General features: G+C 36.8%; 1 pseudogene; it reads right to left on the reverse strand.

Annotated features, from left to right (window-relative positions):
• Nucleotides 1–791: 791 nt before the first annotated feature.
• On the reverse strand, nucleotides 792–19,123 carry LOC102017770 (annotated as a pseudogene).
• Between the last annotated feature and the right edge of the window lie 6,836 nt (nucleotides 19,124–25,959).

The following is a 25,959-nucleotide window of genomic DNA, read 5'->3' on the forward strand; positions in this document are numbered from 1 at the left end:
AGCTCAGTGAGTGTTTATTAAACTGATTTTACCTTCCATACCGCCCCTACAATCATTGCCCAGCCCACAATGGGATTTGGGCATTTTCTGTAATCACCCCAGTTTGCCTGTACTTCCTCATACTTTATATGTCTCTGTGAAAAAGAAATGCAAACAAATAAAGCACGGCCACAGGCACTCCCAGTTGTGGAGTAACTTGCTTTTGTTTTCTTGAGTGTGTTTCAGGTGTTTCTATATGTGGAGATTTTTTTTTAATGTTCCTTATTTTTCCTAGCTTGATCTTCATTTCTGAAATTTTAAATCGTTCTTAGAGGACCTTATTAATTCAGCCCATCATAGTTCCAATGTGTGTGGCAGGCCTGCAGTTCTCTTTGTTATTTTCTAAATACAGACTTTTATTTTAAACATTCGAAGAAATCAAAATCAGTGGCACTTTCATTTTAGAGGAGTCACTTGGGTTCACTTATTCAACACAACAAAGAAAAAAGCACATCAGGTTGGAGAGCGCTGATGTGGCCCAAGCGCCTCTGTCTTCATGTCCTGATGTGAGGGAGGTGTGTGTTGGCAGTGCTATTTGAATCCTCCTAGAGGGTCTGATAAACACACAGATGCAAAGGAGTCCTGCACATTTGAGTCTAGAAGGCCAGAAAGAGTTAAGTGACCATCACCAATTATAGCCTGGGAGGGGGTGATTAAGAGCAAAATTGCAGGGAGGTTTTTAATTTAGCTGCCTCCAGGAGCTGCCCCCAGTCGCGCCAAGCTCATCAGATCATACACCTGGCTCCCTCCCTTCACCCCTCACTGCCACTCAGCGCAAATGTGTCGGCAAGGGCACCAAATGGATCGCGCGGCTCCACACCCTTAGCCTGCATGTCTCCCGAAGCCCCGTTATACTTTATTACAGACAGAGAAAAGCAGCCAATCAAGTCTAAACCAAACAAACCTAGGAAATACACAGGGAGAAGTTTAGAGTAGGACTTTGTGCCATGCATTCAATTTGTGCAATTTCTTTTGGTTGCCAGATGTAGAAAGATAGCTGTGGATGGCACGAAGCCACAGGCTCCGGGGCACGGCTGTATGTTCCTACTGCAGACACATCTCCCCGGCCTTTTTTGTACATTTCATCTGCAGTGCATTCACCCCGCACCGATTTTTCCCTAATGCTATGAATAACTCTAGATGGCAATGCGTATTATTCTGATAACATGCGTGGTTGATATGAAAGGTTACTTTGAAGCTGTGTGCCAGTGTGTGAACTTCCTTTAAACTATAATGACATGGTAGCGCTATTAGGAAGAGAGGCATCCTCTAGTAAGAGCACTAAAGACTCCCACCACTTACTATGTGCCTGGCATGGTGCTCAGCATTGGATCGCATCATCTCTAATGCTGAAAACGTCTGGATGTGGGTTATATTAGTCCCTAAAACACGGAGCATAGGTAAAATGTTTGCTTATAAACGTTCTCATGAATACTATATATTACTCCTGAGGTATGTGTAAGAAGAGACCCACACATCCATTTCACCATATATATATATACACCTCCAATATAAATGAGTTTTGTATTAGCATAAATATTTATAAATTAATTTTTAATTGACATATTGGCTTAAACAGGTTTCTTTTGGTAACATATAGCCAATGACATTGTAAAGTTTCAGAACTGTATATGAAATGAGCCTTTGCAAAGTTAATTAGCTTATTTTTTTTCATTTGGAGAGAGAATAAAAAAGTTGAAATGAGGACCTTGAGCGTCAATTTTTATAGTTTTCCTGACAATACATTCTTGAGTATGAATGTGGGTCCATCGTGAACTGTTCAAGTTTTCCTAATTAAATTAGGAATAATGAAATATTTTCAGGTTTCCTCACAAGAACATTTATTGATGAGTACAATTTATTCTTTTTAGACTTCAGCTCAACTTAATTCAACATTCTGATTATATTGTCCTATTTTAGCGAGGTGGTCACACCAAAATGGAGATAACCCTCAACTTTCCTTCTTGTTTAATAGGCCCCAAATCAGTAAACTAAACTAATCAAGAATGTTCTGTTCAAGTAATGGTGTGTATTCAACTCAAATTTTCACTTTGTAAATCTATTTATTCTTCATGTTTTCCAAAGGAAGGTGCATGACAGTGAGGTCATTTAACTTCAACTCAAGAAGATGCTTGTGAAGATTTGTTATTTCATCCTGTCTTACATCATTTGCATAAAAAATATTTTCATTTTTTAAAAGCTTGAGCTTTTCATTTTTAAAAGCTTATTTTAACTGAATAAAGTTTGGGTATACTCATACACATGCACACACGCACACATGCTGACGTGAACACATGCACACAAAATCACTGGGCATTTTAAAAACATGTTAGTGTTTTAAAAAATCAGCTGTATTATAACCGAAGGAGCTTTTATCCTTTTTTTAATCTCAGAGAGTTCTCTCTAGATTTCATATTTCTGAGTGTATTTTATTGTCTTATTCAAGATTTTTCTCATTCCTTGTTATATGATGCTCCAGGAACTCAAATCAGTTTAAAATGAACACTTGCTGACATGAGAAAAACTTAACATTGAGAAAAATCAGTGCTTATTAATTTAAAAATAGTATTTAACTGGAATCAGAACAAATACATATATTGTCTTTGACCAATATACAAATGTTCGTGAATCATAATTCAGTCTTCGGATACCTCCTTGAATGTAGGTTTTGGTGCAAAGCACCATTTAATGATGTCAATCTCTAGTATATGATACATGTGTTTATAAAAAAAACATGAAAAGGACCAACAAGAATTATAGTTAAAAACCAGATTTTCATTTTCCTTTCTTTCAATCATTGTGAAGAAAATATTGGCCATGTTTAAACTTATTACAGGTGCTAGTTACAATCTGTAGGTATTTTGAAAGGTTTATAAATAGCAATGAGTTATAGACCACAAATAAGAAAAAACAGTTTCAGATTTTAATACAGTTGATCCTTATTTAAATAATGAGTGAATGCATTTTAAAGATAGGGATTTTTAAATAAACATGAATCAATTTGCATCCAAATAATTCAAGAATGAAAAGGCAATGTATATATAAGGTTCAGTATTATATTATACTGGTGCCTTCAAGTCTTAAAATATGGAGCGTTTCATCTCAGTTTCTGTTGGGACACATGGTACTAATAAATTTTTTCAGAGTTTAGTGCCTAGGAAGCCTCATTAATGAAAAAAAATTATAGTAGTATTTAGAAAGTTTTCAATTCAAATCGAAATGACTATTGAAATATTTCAATAAAACATAACTATTTTATTTTCATAAGTTGTTTCAAGAAAAATAGAAATCTTTTGCTTTTGTCTTCAATTTGCCAATTTTTCAAATAATTTTCTAATGAATATTAATTTAAATATCATATATTTATTTAAACTTAATTTTAAGAAATGACTTTTCTTTGTGTGTCTAATTCAATAGAAGTCAGAATATTGTGCTCTATGTTTTCATAAGTCTAAATTCTTTTCAACTAATTAAATATTTTTAACAAAATTAATTTTGTCAAACCAATTGAATAAATATTTAAGATCTATTTTAAGAGTATTCAAATAAATTATAATTCAAATTTGACAAGAATGCTGCTTATTTATTTTAAAAAAGTAGAACATTGTTTTGCTTTAAAAATATTCCAAAAGTATATTTTAACATTTAGAGAAGATGAATTTAAGGCACATTTGAATGTTTTATTTGATTATGGACTATAAGAAAAATAAACCTAATATGCAGACTGCACAGTTTTTACATAGCAAAATTGGACTAGCAAAATTGGAGGTTTTAAAATGAGAACATGCTTTGTTCATTCTTTATAATTTACAAAAATATCTCCTTCATTAATTGTAATTTCATGTGGTAAAATGTAGCTGTAATATATATTCAAAGAGTAGTGTGAATAAGAAGATAACTTATACTATGTTAGAAAGAAAATTTGTAGTATTTTAGAAATGTTGTACTTCAATGTATAAAACAGAACAATTTTTTTTGAAAGGAAGTAAATAGGAAAGGAAGAGAAAATAATGATTCATAAGAAATTTTTATATTGTAGTTTATAATTTTAAAATGTATTCTGGTTTAGAAAATTGTACTGAAATATTACTATGTCAAATTCTGTAGTTCCTAATAAGTAACAAAATCCAAAAAAGTGATTTAAGGATATCTGAATCTATTGCCTTAAAAATTAGCTAACATTTACAATAACAACTTTAATTTACTTATACATCCTCTTCATGTACTGAGCTTATACTTGTACCCCGGGTCATTTATACACACTACATACTAGTTGTAGTTAAATATAAGATACAAAGACATTTTCAAAAGCAAAATTATAGTTAAATGCTAAGTTAATTGTTAATATTGTGGCTAATAAATTATCCAGAAAAAATTCTGCATCTTAATTTTGTTTATTCTTAAGAAAAATACTGTAGCAGAATTCTTTCCTAGAAGGGAAAAAAACTGAACAGAACGAAAGTGCATTTTTTGTTTCTCATTCGTTTGTGTCAGTATTGGCCCATGTGTTTTCTGTTTGACTATTTATTTCCACTAGTGAAAGTATTTCATGAAATCTGCAAGGTTTAGTTTAGTTTATTTGTTATTGCTTTTGAATACTTATTTAAGCATTCTTAGATAAATAAAGCAAGAGATTTCAAAAACAGGCAGCAAACATTTGGTAAAGAATGGCAAGGTTTTCTTCCTTTGATTTATAGAATTTTAAAGTATATGTTATTTTAAGATAATTTCTTAATAAGTAAAATTTCCAAAGATAAAAATCGTATTTTTGCCCTTCCCTCTTCCTTGTACTTTGTTCGAATTTTTTCTCACATAAAAGTCAGTTTTCCGCATAGTAACCTATTTAATGTATAAGTATTTATATTTCTTTTAATTGTCAAGAAATACAAGTGCCCACAGAAAAAATAGTATAATAGGTAAATATCTAGTTTTCAGTGTAAAATATTTTGATAGTTCCACATTTAAATATGTAGTCAGATGAATATTAAGCTAATATTCCAGAATGTCTTCCTAGTTCCCAGGTAATGTGAACACTATGAAAAACATAAAAATCATTGACACTCTAACACAATTTTTCTTATGTCTATATCTTGTTTCCAAGCTTCAGTTCATGACTTCGGTTTAAGTTGCTCACAGGGTAATTTTTTCACTAACGTAATTAGTATAATTAATTATTCAATAATTGAAATGCAGGTTAACAAACTTGCATATGTAGAAGTTAAAAAACTCCTTCATTCAAACTGTGAGCTCTAAGCCTATAAAACTCTTCAAAGAACCCCAAGATATCAAGCAATCTTTTATTTAGCTAAACCTACCCCCCACCCTCACTCTTATTCATACTTAAATACTCAGTATGCTCAGAGCTTGGAAAAGCGGTAGAAACCTTTAATGGATCACTGATTTTAACTAAAGAGCTAGGTGCGTATCCCTTATAAATGCATTCAAAACAATTTTTGTTTCAGCATTAATAGTTTTCATCAGATGAAAACAAGCTTCTTAGTGTAGGAGAGTAAAGTCTTGAATAGGTCACTTATTAGCATATCTTTTATTTTAAACTCAAGGACAAACATTCTAAAACAATATCTATTACATGGGGACAATGGTGCAGGTTTTTTTCTTTTCCATTTTCTAATATTCCAGCAGTGGACTTCCTTTGAGCAAAGGGTAACATAACTAAACTACAAAGAAAAGGACTCAAGAATAACAGCAGGAACACATAAAATCAATTTAAGAAAAACAATATTTAATCTTGTCATAGTTTAATGCTAATGGGGTGAATGTGATGTAGCCTTTCATTTTTCATGAGGCCTACATTCTCAGCGCAGGTTCTATGCCATTGAAAGTGGATTTCTGATTAAGAATAATGAGGTGCAGATTTGAATTTTGATCTGACCAATATAGAAGTAACATGTTTTAAAGACGTCTACACATTTTAGGTAAACTTGTAATCAATAGCAAGAATAGAATTCAGTGTCACAGGAAGCTTTCTCAAAATTGAAAAAGTAGGCAAGCCAGGTACTGCTTCAGCTTTCTGTGTCTTAAGTGACTGCATAATTTCATAATTTTAGAAGATATAAATACTGTCAAATTTGTGCCTGAATAATTCTGAATTGTATGTATTTTGGCTAAATAATTTTTCTTCAACTCTTTGAAAATAAATGATAATTTGGACACTGACAATGAAATACATTATATATCTTGGTAAAAACAGTGAAAAGAGAACTTTCTGTTTTTAGCTAAAAGAGGGACTTCAATAGAATCAAATCAGATATGATAAAAATTCCTCTGTTTTTATGTCAGTGCTCTCTCTTTTTCCTTTTACTGAGTAGGGTACTAAAAACCTTTAACTTTGCAAGTGCTGAACCAATCATAAAACAAGGTCGTGGTCATTTGTGCAACCCTGATCTTATGATCATACCTATGAGAAAAAAATTATCTTTTTCTATGTGAAAATGCGAGGCTGCAAAATGAAAACCTTTCAACAAGTGTCAATATTCTTTAAAAAGAATTTTCACATTAACTATGTAAGATTGACTCAATATTTGTGAAAAACATTAGCCATGAAAAACTGTAACACTTTTCTTTTAAACAGAAGCATTTTAAAAGTAGAACTATTGATTGCACTGATTAAAATAATGCTTCTCCTGCTTTTTTCTACTTTCTTTGTACTTGCGATCTTGTTATCTTAGCATTTGTGATATTGAAATTTTATTATAAGTAGCCTGTTATCATTTTAGTACATTGTTTTGAGGTATTGTGAAGCCCAACCCAACTGGTAATAGTACTTCAGGATGAAAGTAGCAGTTTCTTTTCTTAACTTGTTCAGTGAAAACAGGTAAAGACATGAAACAATTGTATTATGACCTCACTAGGTCGGTAGCTTTTCATCTGACATCTGTCAGATAGGGGCAATTGGGAGATACTCTCATCAATTACAGGAGATTATTGATAGCGCTGGAAAGTTGGAATGATGAGGAAAGCTTCCATTTTTTTTTTTCCCCTTTAAACTATGCCATCTATATCAGAAGGGGCTGAGCAAAGAACTTGTAAATGCTTGCAGGGCAAAGAAGTAAAACATGCTATGGAAAATACAGTTGATAGTATCTAGACATTTAGGACAAAAAGCTTTCATTAACTTCTAAGGTTCTAGTTAAATAATATAATGTGGCACAGCATGGCAAAATTAAGTATCAGTACCAATAAAGATTAGGATCTCAACTGTCCAGTTACCTGATTAAATATCAACAGTTAGAATATTAAAGAATATATTGTGTCAAATAGAATTTATTGCTATTTTATTTTTCTGGAGCTAAATTTTATTCCCTAACCCTGTTACAGAAGCTAGTAAGACAAGTGACAATTTTCTTCAGGTATAAAAGCAGTTCTTAACAGAGGCGAGACTCTCCTGCTAATGAAAAAGAGAAAATTGCGTAGTCTGTCTTTCTCTCTAATTTACATGATTTCTTTTAAATAAAATCATTTACTCAGTGACAGTAAATGCAACCAGCAGATGTTTGGTTATTTGCTGAGGCAAGACAGTGCATTAACTGATGGAAGTATCAATTGCAGTTATTAAAATAGATGCTATTTAGGAGAACTGTGGGATTCAGAAATAATTATTCATATAATTAGAAATTGGAAATGAGTCAACAGGAATTGTTTTGGTATAAAAAAAGACATTTGAAATGACTTTAAGTGTGGTTCTACCAAAATATATGCAGTGCATATAATAAAAACATTAAACCTGCCATTGTACTTCTGAGATCATACTTCAATCTTTTAGACAGACTAAATTTTGTGCAAAGAAAATTCTGATAAATTACATCTATCTTGGCAACAGTTTACTTAAATATCTCCAAGGTTGGATATACCTCAAAATTTAATGTTTTTCTCCAGAAATATATTTCATGTTCATTGGGTCAAAGTGTTGTCTATCAGTTGGCTATTAGACAGGACTAAAATATAGAGACGACATTTAACATTGGCTTATTGTAGGCAATTCTGTAATTCTCCCTCTTGCCTTTAAAAATATAGCATGGAAGAAAATATCAGAATAAGTAGTCATATGCAAAAGGAACTCAGAATAAATTATTATGCAACATAAGAATAGGAACGCCTCTGTGAACATATTGTGTCAAAATTAGCATCACTACAGAACGGTTATTTGGATTCAGCCCATCTGAAAGACTTGAAAAGTACTTAGAATGTACGAACTCATAACAACAACAAAAAAACTGCTGTCACCCACCCCTGAAAATTAAAACAGTTTTGATAATCAAGGATTTCATCTCCACATTAAACTAAGGCCAAATTAGGAAGGCTATGATCCTAAGGCTCACAACAACATTTGTTAAACAAAGCCAAAATTAATGACAAACAAAATCAAGTTTTCTTTGTGGTTGATTTTCAGGCAGCTGCATCCAAATATAAAAGAGCCATCAAAGAAAGATATCCATTAATTATTAACTCCGAACAACTTCAGAAAGCGGAGCCCTTAAACCTCCATTGACATCTTTCTGCCAGTCTCCTAATCTCTGCAAGTTGGTGGTAAGAGTTGCATTATACACAGCATGTCATCAATCCTGCCTTTAACAACTGCGGTACAGCGCTCTGCACTGCAGCCTGGAAGACCCCAGGAGAGGAGTGATAATTTCTGCAAAGACATCCTTAAGGAACAGTTACAGTCTCACGTTTGGAATAATCTCCTGGGTTACTGTACATCTCTCAAGCACAGAATAGGGTGTCAATAGCCTAATGACAACACGTAGGATGCAGAAACTCCTGCATTTTTTTTTGGTTGAAGTACGGAACAACTCTCATGATTAAAATGCTGTGCCACTCTATATAGCTTAACCCAGTTAAATCTATAGATTATTCCAGGTCCTTTTCATTACAGAATGGAAGAAAAGGCTCTGGGAAAGTGACTGTGTTAAAATGTGGATGGATGCAATGCTGGGAAGTGAGCTAGTGAGATAATTTAGGTTTTTCTGAATTATTAGTAGTAGTTTCATTGACGATAGGCCTTTTCCCGTTTGCACCACAACTGTTGCAAATATAAAGAGAAAATATTGATGCGAATATCCTTTAAAATATATATATTTATGTCAATATTTACAGTTGTAAGTTCCGATTTCTACTCCACACTCACAGAATTCTGAGGCCAAGGTACACAGAAATAAAATTTTTTGTTCACTTTCCTTTTCATGACTTGGTACCATCACAGTAGACTATTACACTACTGTACAAGAAATAAAATGCGCACTGAGGGTGTCTCCAATATTAATGTTAATCTGGTGGTAGCGATGATTTTTCTAAAATGCCTTAAAATGGATGTCAAAACCAATATCCGTCTATCATTTAAACTTTTGATTTTTGAGATTACTTTCTGCAGACGTAGTGCTATAGAAAAAAACAGCTGTAATATGACAGGAAAGACTATTATTCACAGACCATTTCGGCTGTAACTCCCTTATCCTATCTCAGTTTCACTTTTTCTCATGTCTGCCTTTTAAAAAACTTATCAGAGCACAAAGGAGAAATATTCGACTAAACTAAGTGCATAACCATCATTATTCCTCATGGAAAATGCCAGCGCATTTGAATAAAAATATAACAATGATCCACAGAAGTAAAAACAAATAACAAATACTTATTAGGAGATCAAATTGATGTATCATAAACTTCCTAACCTTTTAGTTATAATCCGTCTGACCACCCACAATTCTTCAGTCCATCTCTTTATATCACAGAAGTAGAATGATTTGAAATTAAAATGTTAACTTTTCAAACCAATCTAAAAAGAACAGGATGAGGAAAAGTGTGTATCTGTGTGATGATTCACGTTTAAAGGTTTTATCTCTTTACTCTATTTGATTAAAGGCCTTGTACGGAGTTAAGCAGCAAATCCTGCAGAATAATTAGTGGCTGTTAGTTTTTTTCCCCCCGCGCACCCCCACCCCGTTTAAATGAAAGCTTAAATGGGGGAAAATGGAATGTCAGTCAGAAACTGGTTCATACCAATCATAATAATTATAATCTATTAGAATTAAGCCATAATCATTAGAATTTCTTCTTTTCTCCTACCTTTGATGGCCTGTTTCATCTGTTTCATTAAAGCTGTAATTTTTACAGATGCTCTTGATCCTATGTTTTCATCAGAGTCTAAGGCAGCCTAGAGGGAAAAATAGCTCTTTGCCTATAGAAATATATGTTAATGCATTAGTTACTTGAAGCAAGCAACTTTTGCAATATGTGTGTCTGGGTGTCTATAGTTGTCTTTATTTAGGCCTGTCCAGCATTTTGTTGTGTTCTCCCCTTGCCCGGCAGCTGGACCCTGACCTTCAAGTTCTTTTTTTTTTTTTTTTTCAGAAAAAGAAAAAAAAAAAAGAATTCTTTTCAGATTCCAAGTTCCCCCCTTCTTACCCTCCCACTGACACCATCCTATTCAGCACCGGAGATAACTTGATTCATCTACACATCATTGTATCAAATTCAATAGGCAAACTGCTTCCACATGCCTCAGCGCTGGGCAGGACAGTTATGTCTTCATTCCCCCCAGCCTCCCAACCAGTCCCCACTGCAACGAGATTTTTACTACCATCTTTTCAGGCATGAAATGAGCACAGTTAGAAAAAATAATTTCAAACAAGTGTTTTAGTACTCTGTTGGGTCACTGTAGATATATTTTCCTGCAGACTACTCAATTAGATGGAATATATTACCACCAGGCTGAGTTGCTCAGAATCCTCTGTAGGCAATGCATGCTGGAAAGGGGGAAGGGGATCTGTTTATTCATTAAGTTCCATAAACCTCTGCTGTAGATTTTGATGAAAAATGTGCTTGCGTTGAAAGTGTTCGCGTTAGTATAAAATGAAGAGGCTCAAACCTTATAAAGTGACACCATAACACAGATCACACAAAAAAACGGAGCACAGACACTCTCTTATACAAGCAACCAAAACAAATATCCTCTTCTCAGAAAACAAAATATTATGTCTGACTGATTTTGGAAAAGTAGAATTAATGCCTTTTTGTTTTTGTTTTTCTTTTTTGTTCGTTCCCTAGATTCTACAGCACTTTGATTTCACTTTTGGGAGCTTGGAATTCTTAAAGGGAAAAATAGAACTTGCTTAATGTCAGGAACATCAAATAAGCGTTTGATGTTGGATGCCCCTGCTACAAAATCAGCCTACTGTCTTCAGTCAGGAGGACTGGGTATCAGATTAGTTTACAGAGTGGGAACTGATTTTCATATGTGGATTCCCAATGAGGTAGATGGCAGGCTTTAATAGGCAAAAACAGTGCTACTCTTCCAGAGGTGGATTTCCTTTTAAAACCATCATAAGGGTTCCTTCTAAAATCAAAACATCTTTTAAGACTGTGATGTTTAAAAGAAAAAGAAACAAAACGAGAACAATCTTGGTCAAAACAGTTTTAATTTAATCACACCTCCCCATCCATTCTTGGGAAGCTCCCCTCCCCCTATCAGAATGCAAAGCTGGAAAGAAAGTTGAATGATTAAAATTAAATAGAGCATCTAACGTCTTTAAATCAGCTAGCCATTATAAAACATTCTAGATCCCGAAGATAGAAAAGGCAAAAGATCTTTTTAAAAGCACACTTACATCATTGACTAGGTGTTTTCTACTCTAGCTTCTATATGTTTATGTAGCGAGTGTTACAGACATTTGGAAGGATTTGAGAGTTTCAAAAGGGAGAAGTTTATACATTAGTGCTGCAAGTTGCAAAACACTGTTGATATTCAAATGTTTATTGTGCAAAATCTGGGATAAGCTTCGGCATGAGGGCCCCTTTAAGTGCCTACAACTCTTGCTAATTCCTCTCAGCATTGAGACGTGCACAAAGGCCTTAATCCAATTCCACTTTTTTTTTTCAGAAAGCCTATGCTATTTTCTCTCACATAAACTAACAACACTACCCCATCACACTGCGGAGTGGGTCAAAGAAAAAGCACTCTCTGTTTATACTTCACCAACACTTTGTGTTTCTTGGGCAAGCATGGCATGGAACTTTAAGTGGTTCCCCAGGCCCCATGACATCTTTAGGGGGAAAAAAACCTTCAGGCATGAAGGTGGCAATTTTTAAGGAAGAAAAATGTACTGTGGTACTACAGCCTCTCCTCATCTGCTATGTGTGAATAGAAATTGATAGACTGAGCCTCGTTCTTATACTTCTGATTTAAATGATAGGAGTCAGGCTTTCTTTGATAAGGTACCATGCACATTTTGATAAGTTGGCATTATTTTTCCCTCTAGAGACTTTTAGTTCTTCTCTCTCTCCCTCCCTCTCTCCCCCAAGTACCTTTCATTGCTTGTCATTATTTCCTGCAGGAATTTCTTAAGGTCACACGCACACTGCTCATTATTTTCTCTCAATTACCAGTTCCTTTTGTTAAACAAGAAGCTGATTCACCCCAAAATCTAGCCATATTTTTTCCCACCTGTAATTTTGGGGAGAATTTTTAATTTCAGGTGGGCATAGTGCTAAAAAATAATAACTCCTGTGTTTGGCGGTGGAAGTCAGGCATTCGCCTCTGATTGTGAGTATACAAGTAACCAATTACACTAGTAATTAGGTAACTGTGGCTACAATTAGAAATGACCAGGCTTTTCCTCCAGAAGTGAATTATAGGGGTGGGAACAGGCAGGCAAAATGTGAATGATTGTGAGTCAGCCTCAGAGTTGCACTTTGGCAACTGGTGTCACCCAAAATCAAATGACTTAGAATTCTGTGTCCTAATTAGAGAAGATGTCTTGTTCCTGTTGCTTTGTATTCAAAATGTCAAACTGAAGCACATATTGGCTACTTTTGACTGTTTCTATATCCATATAGCATCCATGAGAAGAAATTCTGATGGGCAGATTTGAAATTTCTGTGTTCGGAATTCAAGCAGCCGATGTTTCTGTCTTTGTCCTGAGAGATTACTCTGTGTTCAATAAGCATCTACAATAGAGAACAAGATACATCAGATAGAGGGTATAATATATGTGAAAAATCTAATCTTTGCAGCCAGAATAAGTAGCTACACATGACAAGATTAACCTATCTATAGCAACATTTGCCAATTTTTCTAATGCAGATAGTTTGCAGTGGTGTCCCTCCTGAGCTGTATCACAGTAGCAGGAATCAATTGTCTACAAGACACCCCAAATTCAATCTTAAATAGTTAGAAAAAGATGTTTCTGTAATGAGTCTGTGTCAGAATAAACAAAAAGGATCAAGTCAATCTCAGACCCTAAATCAATCACATGTTAAAGTCTGGAATAAATCCTGTCTTCTTATATCATATATTTATCTGAGCACAAGCATTATGGTGTCCTTTTGTCTTTTAAGATTCCCTGGTGGTTTTTTTTAATACTTGAAATTATTTAAAAATACTTTGAACTAGTGAAAAGAACTCAGGATAAAGCAGCCAGTGGTGAACAATTCAGACATCACGAAGCAGAGCAAATCCTACTTGAATATGGTCTGGTATCTCATGGCCAGCTATTACATTATCAAAATTAAATCACTTATGTAATTAGAATGTTTTCACCCTTGCAGGACTTTTCAGTAGGCGGGCTAAAGGTTTGAATGAACATGGAAATGGATTTCTCTCTTTCCTCTGGAGGTCACTCCTGGAGGTGAATATGTGGTATGAGGGGGCATGATCCCCTCTGCTAGGAAAGGGTGGGTAACAAAATCCCAATTTCTCCTAAAAGTGGTGGTGATGTAACTGAAACCAAGAAAGCATAAAATGATGCTCTTCTAGCAGTTATGCTGAAAGAACAAATTTTTTTAAAAATGTATATACTATGCAGCCCACGGGTTTACAATTTTAAACGTGAGGAAGCCGTACAGATTGCCCTTGACTCCTGTCTGTGTTCAAATGGTCAGTCATTGCATCATGGGGGTAATTAACAACAGTGTATTTTCATTATTTGCATCATTTGGGAATGTATGTGAAATTTGAACGAAATATTTCTTTTATAGGAGAAGAAAAAAGGGAGGAAGGGAAGAAAGAGGAAAGGAAGGGAGGGCACAACAAAAACATATGTAAAGATGAAGTTTGGGTCCAGCATGTCATTGTTCAAAATCTACTGTGGAGATTATTTGGAAGACAAATGGTGATTTTGGACTGCTTCGTTTGTTAAGGCCATTTCTCCGAGGTGAGCCTCACCAGTTCCATTTACGGTGTGAAGATCCTATTTTAGGTTCATGTTACAGCCAAGTCAACAAGACTGAGTGAAGATGAACTTACACACAGGGAATGAAGATGTCTGAAAGAGTTTTGGCTCTGTACCCTAATTCTGAAACTTACATGTCTTTATTCCTGGCAGGTATCAAAGAATGTGGGGCCTCTGCTTGGGTATGTGCTCAACTGGAGAATGCACATACTAACTAAAGAATTTAGTTAAAATAAAACAACAGCCCCAATGGGCCAGAGGACACCACTTGTGAGTAGGGAGAATTCTTGATAAGAGTCAGGGTTTTCATGTATGAAGTGGTCTCTGACACAAACGCACACACACACACACACACACATTCACTTTTAAAATAGTTACATAATTACAACAATAACTCATTGAAATGTACCATTTATATGCTTTAATTCAGTGCACGAAAGCTCACACTAGAAAGTTAGTGATGGAGTGTTTGTTGGTCTGGCCTCAACTGTCAGGACTTTCCACTATCACTCTGCCTCAGAGCTAAGTATCCAAATCCATAGTGTTTACTGGCTTTGATTCTATTCTTCAAAATTCACGATGATGTCAGAACGTGGAAACGAGTTATTTGCTGAAGTTTATGGTGATGTGAAGAGAAAAATTCATTTGCCCATATTTGGGATGGGAAGTATTATTTGGCTGGCAACTCAAACATGACGCCCCCTGGCATCCTCTTGCTTCCCCCCAAGTCCCTCTCTCTTTCTAAATGAAAGACATCAGTTCTATTCAAGGTGCATCGACCAGGAAAAGCTCATTTAAACTCTCCTCTCAACTGCTTTATCCCACCTTGTAAACTCGCAAAGGGACAGGCAGAAAGGGGTTCACAAAAGCCTCTTCTCCCCACGGCCCTTGTAATAGGCTCATTAAGCACCCGCCTGGGCTTGTTATAAAATACTGTGGAAGCAGCCAGTAAGTAGCTGTTGTAACAGATAACATCAAATTGGGGTAACATGTAAAAGCACATACAAAAAGAGTAAAATGAGATGTACTCTAATGATACCAGCCAAACAAGTGGGGAAATAATTAGTCACTCCATGTACATGGTTAAGGGTTTGTAGCAGAACTAATTTTATTTGAGTTCCATGTCAGCTTTTAACTTTGGTGTTTTGTGTATGGTGTAAATAAAAGATGTTCTATGGGGAAGTCTGCATCCTAAACACTACATGATGTTGCTGTTTCAATTACGATAGTCATAGTGTCTATTAAACATTGTTTTAAAACATTTCTTAAGGCATATGATGCAGTGTTTTGATGTATTTTTTTATTTTATCAGACATGAATCTGTGCTTTATAAGCTAGTCTAAATTTAATATTGGTTTTTATTCTTAATGGAGTAATACCATTTATTTTTGGTGATGTTAGTGCTAAAATTCAGTTTCTTGATTTGTAGTTGATGCTCAGACTGTCACGTTTCCTGTAGGACACTGAAATGGGTGGAATTGAGACATTTGACTTCTGTTCACCATCCTCTGAGAAAGTGCATGTCAACATTCAGAGACCTCAGTTTTCCTTTGATATCTGTGAAATAAACCATAGGTTATGTAAAAACATTTTTATATGCACTGCACTGGCTTTTGCTCAAGAGGAATCTTTCACTTACCAGAAACGTGCATTTACAACCTCTTTGTCAATGCAGCAGTTTCTGTTTCTAAAAATATGAAAGATATGAAAACATCTATTTGCATACTTCATCAGAAAAAGGATGATATTGTTTATCAACTTTTGATATCCCAAGTGTTTCTCATGAGACGTAATTTACATAGGACCCTGTTCATTTCATCATTTGTCAAATAAATAGACAAGACATGTGAATGTGTCTTTTTCCGTCATAGCCATTCCCTCAAACCCAATAATAAACCCATTAAAATGACTCTTGTTAAAGTTGAAATTTGCTTGTTGACTTTTGATTTGGACTTCCTGGCATTCATTCCAAGATCCAAAAATTGGGGAGGAGACAGTCAAGTGTAAAGAGAGACCTGACTTTGAATGAGGTTCCCCAAATTCTAGGTCTTCCCCTGCTGCTGGTGCCAATAGAATCACAGGTTACCCCCTCCACTGTATTCTCTTTATGTTCTCATCTGCCACATGAGAGGGGTGGAAAACTAACTCCTATCCTGACGCCCACCCCCAAATTTGATTTTTATCATGCTATTAGGTTAAACTGTACTGATACGTGATCTATGACAGATATCTTGGCTGAGTAAGAATAACTCATTACTCCATAACTTTGGGGTACATGATGATCATGTCTAATTGCTCACTGCATGATGGCTGGGAAGCAGGGTAGATAGGAAGGAAAGCCAGAGAGGAAAAGGCTAAGGGTTAGGTGTAGTCCAGGTACAGCCTTTCAGCCCATGGCTTTAGACACACGCAGGAACGTGCTTCACTAATCTTTTGGGTGTCTCCTAAGCCAGTCAGATTGACAATTATGATTAACAGAACCAATTTACTTTTCCCTGTGTGCTAGTTTATACCTTTTAGAGTTTATACCACGTGCATCTACTACCAATTTTTCTAAAAGAAATAATACGAGCACATATTTGAATGGTTTGTGTGTACCAAATATTATTGCAATGCCTACAACTATTTTTTCCAGATCTTCAACTTTACTAGTAGCTACTAAGCTATGAGATACAAAGCAATCAAAAACATTAAAGAAAAGTTGCTTGAAATAGGTATGTACAGGTATATTACACAGAAGCTAGCCTGGTAGGGAAGGGTGGGCTTACACTGGAGACAAAGGAGCATGTGAGTTACAATAGAAAGGGTCTCAACCACCCAGGAGAGCAGTGAATTACAGCCACACTGGCACTAAAAATTTGAGATATATATTTTTAAAGATTCCTTTCATCATAAAGTTTTCAAATGAAAACAGCTATCCCTCTTCTGTAGGCTTTCCAGCTCACTACCCATGAGACTTGAGTACTTCTGTTAAGGCAGCTGGAAGCCCACCATAGGCTTGGATGGCAACTTCTATCCGGTAGGTTACTTGTCCTCTTCCTTTGCAAGTAATGTGCCATGGGGGAAAATAAAGATCTGCGGCACCGTCTTCTCTGTAAAAGAGAAACACGGCACTCAGAATAAAGCAAAAGGCCACAGAGAGCTCCCTGAGAATCCAGCAGAATAAAGAGAGGCCTTCAACTTTTTCCAAATAAACTTTGCAACTGGATCCAGGTGGAACAGTACCCTGCAGTGAGTAGTGTGTACTCCAGGAGGAGGCCCCAGCTTCTAGGAACTGTTACTTGGACTTCCTGAACCATTTTGTCTTTTCCTTACTCATAGTAGAATGAGAAAACACCACGGCTTGTGTCTCACCACAGTCTCTCCATACAGAAGGATTTGTTTCTCAGTCTGGAACTTCAACACAAGACACTTCATGAGGTGCTCTTCTCCCGTCTTCAGCCAGCTCCACAATGCTTGATCTCCTCATTCTCCTGGGGAAGGCTAGGTCACAAGAGAACCTGGGATCCCTCTAACAGGAAATAGACTCCACTACCAGGAGCCAGCTGCTCTGCCTCAGAGTGTCCGGATGGTGGTCTCTCAGGATCAGTAGAGAACTGGGAAGCAACCGAACTTGGTAGAGTAGGAAAGAGCCCCCCCAAAACTGTGCTTGGTGATGGTTAATAGATGAAACAGAATTCCATGGAGATTCTTTGTGTACGAGAAGAAATTGCTTAGCTTCATCTCCCAGAAGCTGAAGGTTACCTACTTTAAGAGACCTGCTTTCTTTTTTCACTCTTCAAATCTACGGGAAAGATCATTAAAGTCAATGTCTTCAGATGCTGAGGTGCTGCCCACAGCACATGCAGTCAGGAGTGTGTCTGGCACAGATGGTAACTCTGGCAGTACAAAGTTGTAGTTCTCTGCAGGTCTGGGAGAGGCTTTTGCAGAGGCTTTGGGCTTGGGTCCAGGACCAACAATCTGTGCAGAAGAGACATTCTTATCAGCATTAATGTCATCAACAGATTCATACGATGGGGGAGTGGCTGGTATCTGAGGTGGATGGGTATTTGGAAAGGCCCGATAAGTCCCCACTGGCAATCTATTGAAATGTGATGGTCCCTTTGGCAATGGATATGAGAAAGGAGTTCTTGGAGATGGCATGAGCATGGGCATGGGCACTGGCACTGTTCCAACAGGTCCACCAACAGGTGCAGTGAACTTGCGCCCCCGCCACTTCCTCTTCCAGGGCCACCTTTCTTCACATTGTCTGTAAATCCAGCATCCATAAGATCTATACCCCAGGAGCAGCTTCTGCCATGACCACAGAGTGAGATTCATAGGGTACATCATAATTCTTGGCAATTTCAATCAGGTATCTCTCCACTAGGATTTTGGGTGGGGCTTCCACCCTCAGTTTATGCATTACCCTGTCCTTAACAGTTCCAATCTGGCTATTGCTACATAACTTGCCATATTCTTCACTATACTGGGCACAAAGCTGATCAGCAGCTATTTTTAATTCAGCCACTTCTGACTGGAGTCCAGGAGTAGCCCAGAGGAGTAGACCCAGATTCAGCCAGACCAGAATCTAGCTCTTTCTTAGACTGAATGAGGCCAAACCAAGCCAGCAGGGGCTCGCAGTAGGGCTCCGGGATCTCCATGGTTTCCACAAGGTAGTCTTCCTGGACTGCGCGCTCCACTCAGATCCCTGCTCGTTCACCTATCCCCATGGACAGATAACCAGCAATCTCCTTCCGGGATTTCTGAGCCAGTTCCGTTTCATTTTTCTCCAGTAGTTTGCGATGGCTTATGACTAATCTCAAGTTGACTCACAAAGGCTCAGCTTTAAATCCAGAGCCCAGCCCGCTGTGCTGTTCCTCCTGACCGAATTCAAGTGTGAAAACCTCAAAGACCATTTTGGAAAAACCCGCTCAGCATCCAAAATGGTGGTTTCCCCGGCTCAGCCTCCGACGCCTATAACTACTAAATCAATTTATCTTTCCAATGACCCTTTGAGATTCAACTGTTACTATGCCCCACCCACCTAGTAGATCAATAAAATGAGGCTGGAGAGTCACTTTGAGTCCCTGGTGTAAGGTCACAGAGGCACCAAGTCAAGAGCTCAGGGACTCCTTCCTACAGCTCTCCCTTTAAAGTTTTAGAAACACTTTCCCAGATGCTATATATAAATGTACATACACACATACCTATACATGCAATCATCCACCCATACACTATTTTTTGCATGACTATTTTTTCCCCCTGTAAATTCCTCTCTACTAAATCATGGTACTATGGTTTTTCACATTGCAGAAGACCTTGTAGCTATAGATCCTTCTGCTCAAAATCAAGGCTTAGTACAGCCTTTTGGCCCATCCAAGAACAGCTGACCCTTTCTGGGAATGTGTCTGTCCCTGGTCTACCTCTGCCATGCTTACAGCAAATGCTACAATGTTCTTCACAAATTTGTACTGGGCACAATTTTTTCTACAGTATCTTCTGCAGTATATATTAGCTTGAGCACCAGGAGATTCTGTGGGCTCCCTGCTTTCACAGCAACAAACATTTAGTTTAGTTATAAGAACAATTATGTTTAAGAACTAACTCCTTTTCATTCATTCTCATGACCACTGCTAAAGAGAACATTTCTTTATTTACAGATACACCCCTTGTAGCATTAATAGATAATAAAAATTATTCTGTTAACTGATGGACTCAGAAATCAGTGCATTTAGTATCAATGGGGGAAGAAGGGACAGGTAAATTGCTTAACAATTAGGAGATGTGCGTCTGTCTTTTGTCCTTTACAGGTTTTTATTTAGAATTTGGCTTTGCAGCTACAGACCCTTTCTCCAATCTCAGTATTTGCTGGCTTTAGCTTCTGTATTGCGTTTTCTCTTAGGTCAACTTCTAAGTTCATAGATTGGCTTCGTGCTGCTTTCTGGACTGTAAAAGACCACTGCAGTTCTTATATTTTTCACAGAGTGTGCCTTTTTTAAGTTAAGTGTAGCTCCATTTGTCATTATATAAGTAATACTGGTAAGCCAAGCAGCCGCAAAGCCAGTGTACCTCAAGGATAAGTTCAGAACCTCCCTGCTGGTGGCCAGGAGGTTGGGGCTGAGTGAACGGGTTACGGTGATGGTGAACCTTCCAGAGTTTTCAGTAATACAGATGGCCCAGTGGAGCACGTGTGCCGTAGCTTCACCACAACTGGACTAGGAAGAAAGTTTGCAGAAATTAACGTTAAGTCTTTCACACTTAACATTCAGTTGGAACAAATCTGCCTGAGAATGTTTGGGAAGGTGGGACAGAAATTTGTGTATTTAATAACACTTATAGAATATTTTTTTTGAAGGAACCTGGAAATCTCTATTTCTTTCCACTGCCTTCTTCTCCACTTAAAGTATTTCTGAAACGTAGATCTCTTGAAAGGATTTACTCTTTTACCAGGTGTGGCATTTGGAAGTTCCTGGAATGAGCAGAGAGGTTTTGGATCTCATATCAAAGGGTTTAAAGTTAATGATTTTAAGTATGGTTGGATTTTATTGCTCCTCTGGTGGGCTAAAAACTTCAGTCACTCTTTGACCTCTGCTCAGTGAATTCAATTCCATCTAATGCTCTGTGACTAATATGGTGGATATTTAATCTACTTTGCTGCTGAAATTACTTTTAGAGTCACTTTTTTTTCCTTGAAAAACTTCCTACTGAAAGAAATTGCTTATTATAAGCTCTAAATATGTTGCATATTACAGAATACATTTTTAAAAGGTTTTCTTTCAGAGACAATTAAACCTTATCACTTGTTTTGCTATCACGTTACAAATGAGATAGGAAAAATGACATTACTCTAGAAGGAACAATAGAATCAAAAAGAAGAATGAACTGCAACGTCCCCAGTCCTATTAATGCAAATTTGTAAGTATCATGTCTTATCCAAATATTTCCTGCAATGTAATTAAATTGAGAGATAAAAAAGTTGATGAATCGCTGGATTATGAGTCTTAAGGAGGTTGCTTTTATCTACTGCCTTGTTAAAAGCACAAGTAGCTTTTTCTTAAGGTTCATTTGAGGGTAGATGTGGTCCACGCACCCTTTCAGCCAGAGACTGACAGTCCTGGCCATTTGAGCAGGTGTCCTCTGAGTACTGACTGAAAAGGTACAGGACCGTAACATTTCCCTTAAAATCAGGAGAACTGATTCTAATCTTTTTTTGTCCGCAATTAGCGGTCTGACCCCTCAAAGCCTTTAAATCTCTGAACTTGACGTGAGTCTCTGGGAGGTACCTCTGGCGCTGTCTTTCTGTATTTAACTTAGACCAAAGCTGTGCTAATGTCTGTATCTGAGCCCTAGTGAAGGGACCTGGGTCATCATCTAGCACAACTAGGCTTTGAAGGAGGTAGGAAGAGTGGTTTCTTTCTCAGGCTCTGAAAATACTTACAGACTGCTTTGCACTATCAATCACAGCAAGGTATCAAGGTCTGGTAAAGCCCTCTCTTCCCAGGGAAATTTGGTACACAAGGATCCAAGCCCTATGGGTAAGGAATAGTTGGAGATGCTAGTAAAATCCCTAGGCTTCTGGAGATGAGTTTCTAGTCCTGGTTCCACTCCTTTAGTGCCTTAACTTCTTTGAAATTCAATTTTCTTATCTAACGAGCACAATGGACTATACTGATCTCTAACTTTCCCTCTGACTTTAAAACTGTGACCACTTGTAAACAGAGAACTTCTTCATGGAGGTTAAATTAAACCCAATTTCTGTTTTAAGACCAATTTTATACTCAAGCTCTTTCCCCAGGGGCCTTAACCCATAAGGTCTGGTATCATCCAGCCATGGCAGTGAGCAAGATAATTATCTGCTCTCAAATGAGCCGTAGTCAAACTTTCTGCCTCAGTTTCTTGACTTGTAAAGTGAAGATAGCAGTACATGTGTTATCAAGGAGTTATGGTGATAAAATGAACCTAGACAGAAACTATGTAACTATTAATTTCCTTTTGTTCATCTCTGCTTTCCAACATTCTGCTCCAGAAGTTTTAATCTCTGCAGTTTTCTTCCAAACATTAAGGTGGATAGTGAGAGAAAGTTGAAGTATTTGTCTTAATTTTTTACACCTTCCCATCAGTATTCCACTCACTAGAGTCATGTAACTTTCTAGTTTTTATTTTTTTATTTTAAAGAGAAAAAAATAACAACAAAACAGAGTTTCAAAACATTACATATTATTTTCTTCATAGTAGTTACTCAGAGTACAAGGTATAGGTAACTGACCAAACAATATTAGCTTAAACCTTTCTTTTCAATGAACTAAGGGAAACTAGCTGTACAACTATCTTAGCTATCTTGTGTGTGTATATATATATATATATTTTTTTTCCCTTTTCCCTTCTTTTCCCTTTCCCCATCATAGTTTCTCTCTTCCTTTGCACAGTTCCTTCCCTATTCACAGTATCTGTTGTACATTTTGGAACTTGTTTACTCATTCAGCTTCTCTCACTTGTGAGACAATGTGATGTTTACACGTGGGGGTCTGATTTATTTCACTTATGAGTATGCTCATGAGTGGCATCCATTGACCTACAAAAGTTTCCAGTTTATCTTTTTAAATTTTCTACTTTTTCTAACCAAAAGCAGAGTGTTGTATTTGTTTTTGGTTCTGGGTTTGGTAATGTAGTTTGGTTTGGGATGTTCGCAGGTGGGAAGGAAAACTTTTCTTCTATAATATCTTGAAAAGAACATGTTTTGGTTGACCAATGTTTCCAATGGGAAGATGACAGACACCACGATCGGAGCAGCCCTACTGGCCGACAGTCACATCAGCAACAAACCAACAGCGATGGTCTTATGTGAATGTTTGTTACTCGGTATTATTGTGGCAAGGGCTGACTGATTGAGCAAACCTAGAAAAGGCAGAGAGTAGTGATAATGGTGAGCTGAGTGTTCACTAAAATATAATGAATATTTGCATAATGTAACTTCAGAGGTAAAGTACTTTGTCTCAGTCATTTAAACTTTATAAGACACTGTGAGACAAAACTTATTGATACTGCCACTGTACCAATGAGAAGCTACAGGAAAGAAAGGTTATACAACTTGTCTATGTCACACAGCTAATAATAAGTCAAAAAAGCTTTCAATATAAGTGTTCTTGCTTTGTTCAAAAGATCTGTTGTCTTGGAAATTGTTTCATCACATTTTATTATTGTTCATAATGACGACAATAATAAAACAGTAATAGAAATTACTGTTATCATTTATTCAGTGCCTGGTAGGCATCATGATTGGGTTAGATAATTTACATAGTATTGAAGGCATTTTGCAAGAGGTTCACAGTGATGCCCCTCTACTGGTGTTCATACCTTAAATAGCCCTCTCCCCTTGAATGTGGGCTGGGGCTAACTTGCTCCTCACAAATCAAATATGGCCCCATTGTTTATAACTCTCAAGGAGACCTTCAGGCATTTTTTATGTTGGAAAACTTTATTTTTATGATTTTTGCTTGCAAAGAAATAAGCATTAAAAAAATACTCCAAAGAGTAAGAATTACTACAGCAAATGAAATTCAAGTATGATTTAATTACTGTGTTGTCTTTGTAAGTGTCACTTCCTGTTTTACCTGTTGTCTTTTTTTTAAAATTAAAAGTCTCAAATACGAAAAAAAAAAAAACCAAATCGAATATGGCAAAAATGATAGTGTCACTTAAAGTTGGCTTACAGAAAGCTAAGATTTATTTCTTGCTTTTTCTCTCCACCAGCCCCTTGTTTTTTTTTTTTTTTTTTTTTTTTTTTCTCTGATGAAACAAATAGCCCTGGTGTGAGATACCCTATGCAGAGTCCCATGTAGCAATGAATTCAAGGACTGTTCCAGACAACAGCTTATTAGGAACTGACGCCCTTGTCTAATATCTCAGGAGGAATAGAATTACTTCAACAACCATGTGAAAGAGCTAGAACTAGATTCTTCCCAGCCAAGCCTTGAGAGGACCGTATCTCCAGCCAAACTTGATTGCTGTCTTTTGAGAGACCCACAGCCACTTAGCTAAATTGCACATACATTCCTGACTCACAGAAGCTACAAAGAAATAATTGTCATTTTAAGTCACTACGTGTGTGTGTGTGTGTGTGTGTGTGTGTATGGTGGGGAGTTTGTTACACAGTATTATTGTATCTTATTTGTTTCTCACTCTAGTGTTGGTCCTACATTTTAGAGAAGGAAAAATAATCTTGAAGCCAGATCACAAGATATTTGAAATTAATTGCAAACATTTGAAGAACTATGTTTACAAATTCCCTAGAGCAAGCCTGTGAGAGGATCTAAACTTTGATGAGACTAAGAACAGGTAAGAGTCCTAATGAACTGCTCTGCAATAAAATCTCTCCCTCCAGTACTGCCGTGCTCAAGTAATGGAAGCAGTCACCATCAGTTCTTCTTTCAAAGAAAGGCACAGTAGATACCTCCTACAAGCTCCCATATTTGGTCTGGACTGGTAGCAGCATATTTTAGAGCAGCGGCTGTTTTATATTAACACAGAGTTAGTATACCAGCATCCCAGAGGAATATGAAGGACAGAGAGCTAGCACAACTAGGTGTATATTCCAAGCAAGGCTCTGTAAAATGTTGAGTGAGCTGTGTATTTTGGATAAGCTGCTAAATGTTTCTGGGCTTCGTTGTTCTTGTCATTCAAATTGGGGTAATACCTTCCTCAAAAGGCTCCTTTAACAAACAGGATAATATATAGTACCTGGTGCATAGCAAGGGTTTATTATATATACCAGCTGGTATTAGAATGTGTATGAGGACTAATAAGACAATATATGTGTTTGCTCACCTGTTACCTATATTACACACATCTCATTAAAAAGAATACAATAGATTTTCCTTTTGTTATCCTGAGAGCATAGCTTTTGATTTAAGAGTCTGGGTATTGAGTTTTGGATATTGGGTATTATGGAGAAAAATTGAAGAATTAATCTTACCCTGACAGTGAGATATAGGGTTGTTGCTTAGAAGGTGGATCTGTGAAACTGGCGAAATGCTGCATCAAGCAACTCCCAGGTCTTAGTGCTTACTCACAAAATATATTCTTCATCGTCTTATACTCCAATGCACTCAACAGAGAAAACCGGGCTTCTTTGGTTCTGAGTCTCCACCCTGTTCTACCTACTCGAGTCCTTTACATGCAGCCAGTGGATGAAGGAGAACATGGAAGATTCCAGAAGAACTTTCCATGGGTCAGACCTGAATATCACAAACACCACTCCTGCCACCTTCTACGATGTAGAATTCAGTCATATGACCATCCTATAACTGCAAAAGGAACCTGGAAATACATAGCTTAGCTTTGTAACCAAGAAGGCATGGGAAGTGGTTTGGTTAACATATAGCATTAAGTGACACCTGAAGGACAGACTGTGGTCATAGTCACCAAGGTCTCTGTGAGAGATGCAGGGCCAGCATAGTGCAGGGAGTGCTGGGGACTGTGGAGGACCAGAGCAGGACAACCATGATAGAAAGTCATGCTGATGTGGGTTGGTGATCAGATCTTTCCATTTTTAAAGTAAACAAGAGTATGGATATTTTCATGAAAAATTTTCACTTTAAAATTTTAATAAGTCCACTTCATTTGGAAAATTGATGCACAAAATTCATGCATTCTTAGGGTTATATCATGATACATCTATACAGTGTGCAATGGTCAAATCATGAAATTTATCATATGCATCACCTCACACATTTTTCGTATATTTTGGGGGAAG

The sequence above is a fragment of the Chinchilla lanigera genome, unplaced genomic scaffold (assembly GCF_000276665.1).
Source record: "Chinchilla lanigera isolate Chin_1 unplaced genomic scaffold, ChiLan1.0 scaffold00015, whole genome shotgun sequence".
NCBI classification, from domain to species: domain Eukaryota; kingdom Metazoa; phylum Chordata; class Mammalia; order Rodentia; family Chinchillidae; genus Chinchilla; species Chinchilla lanigera.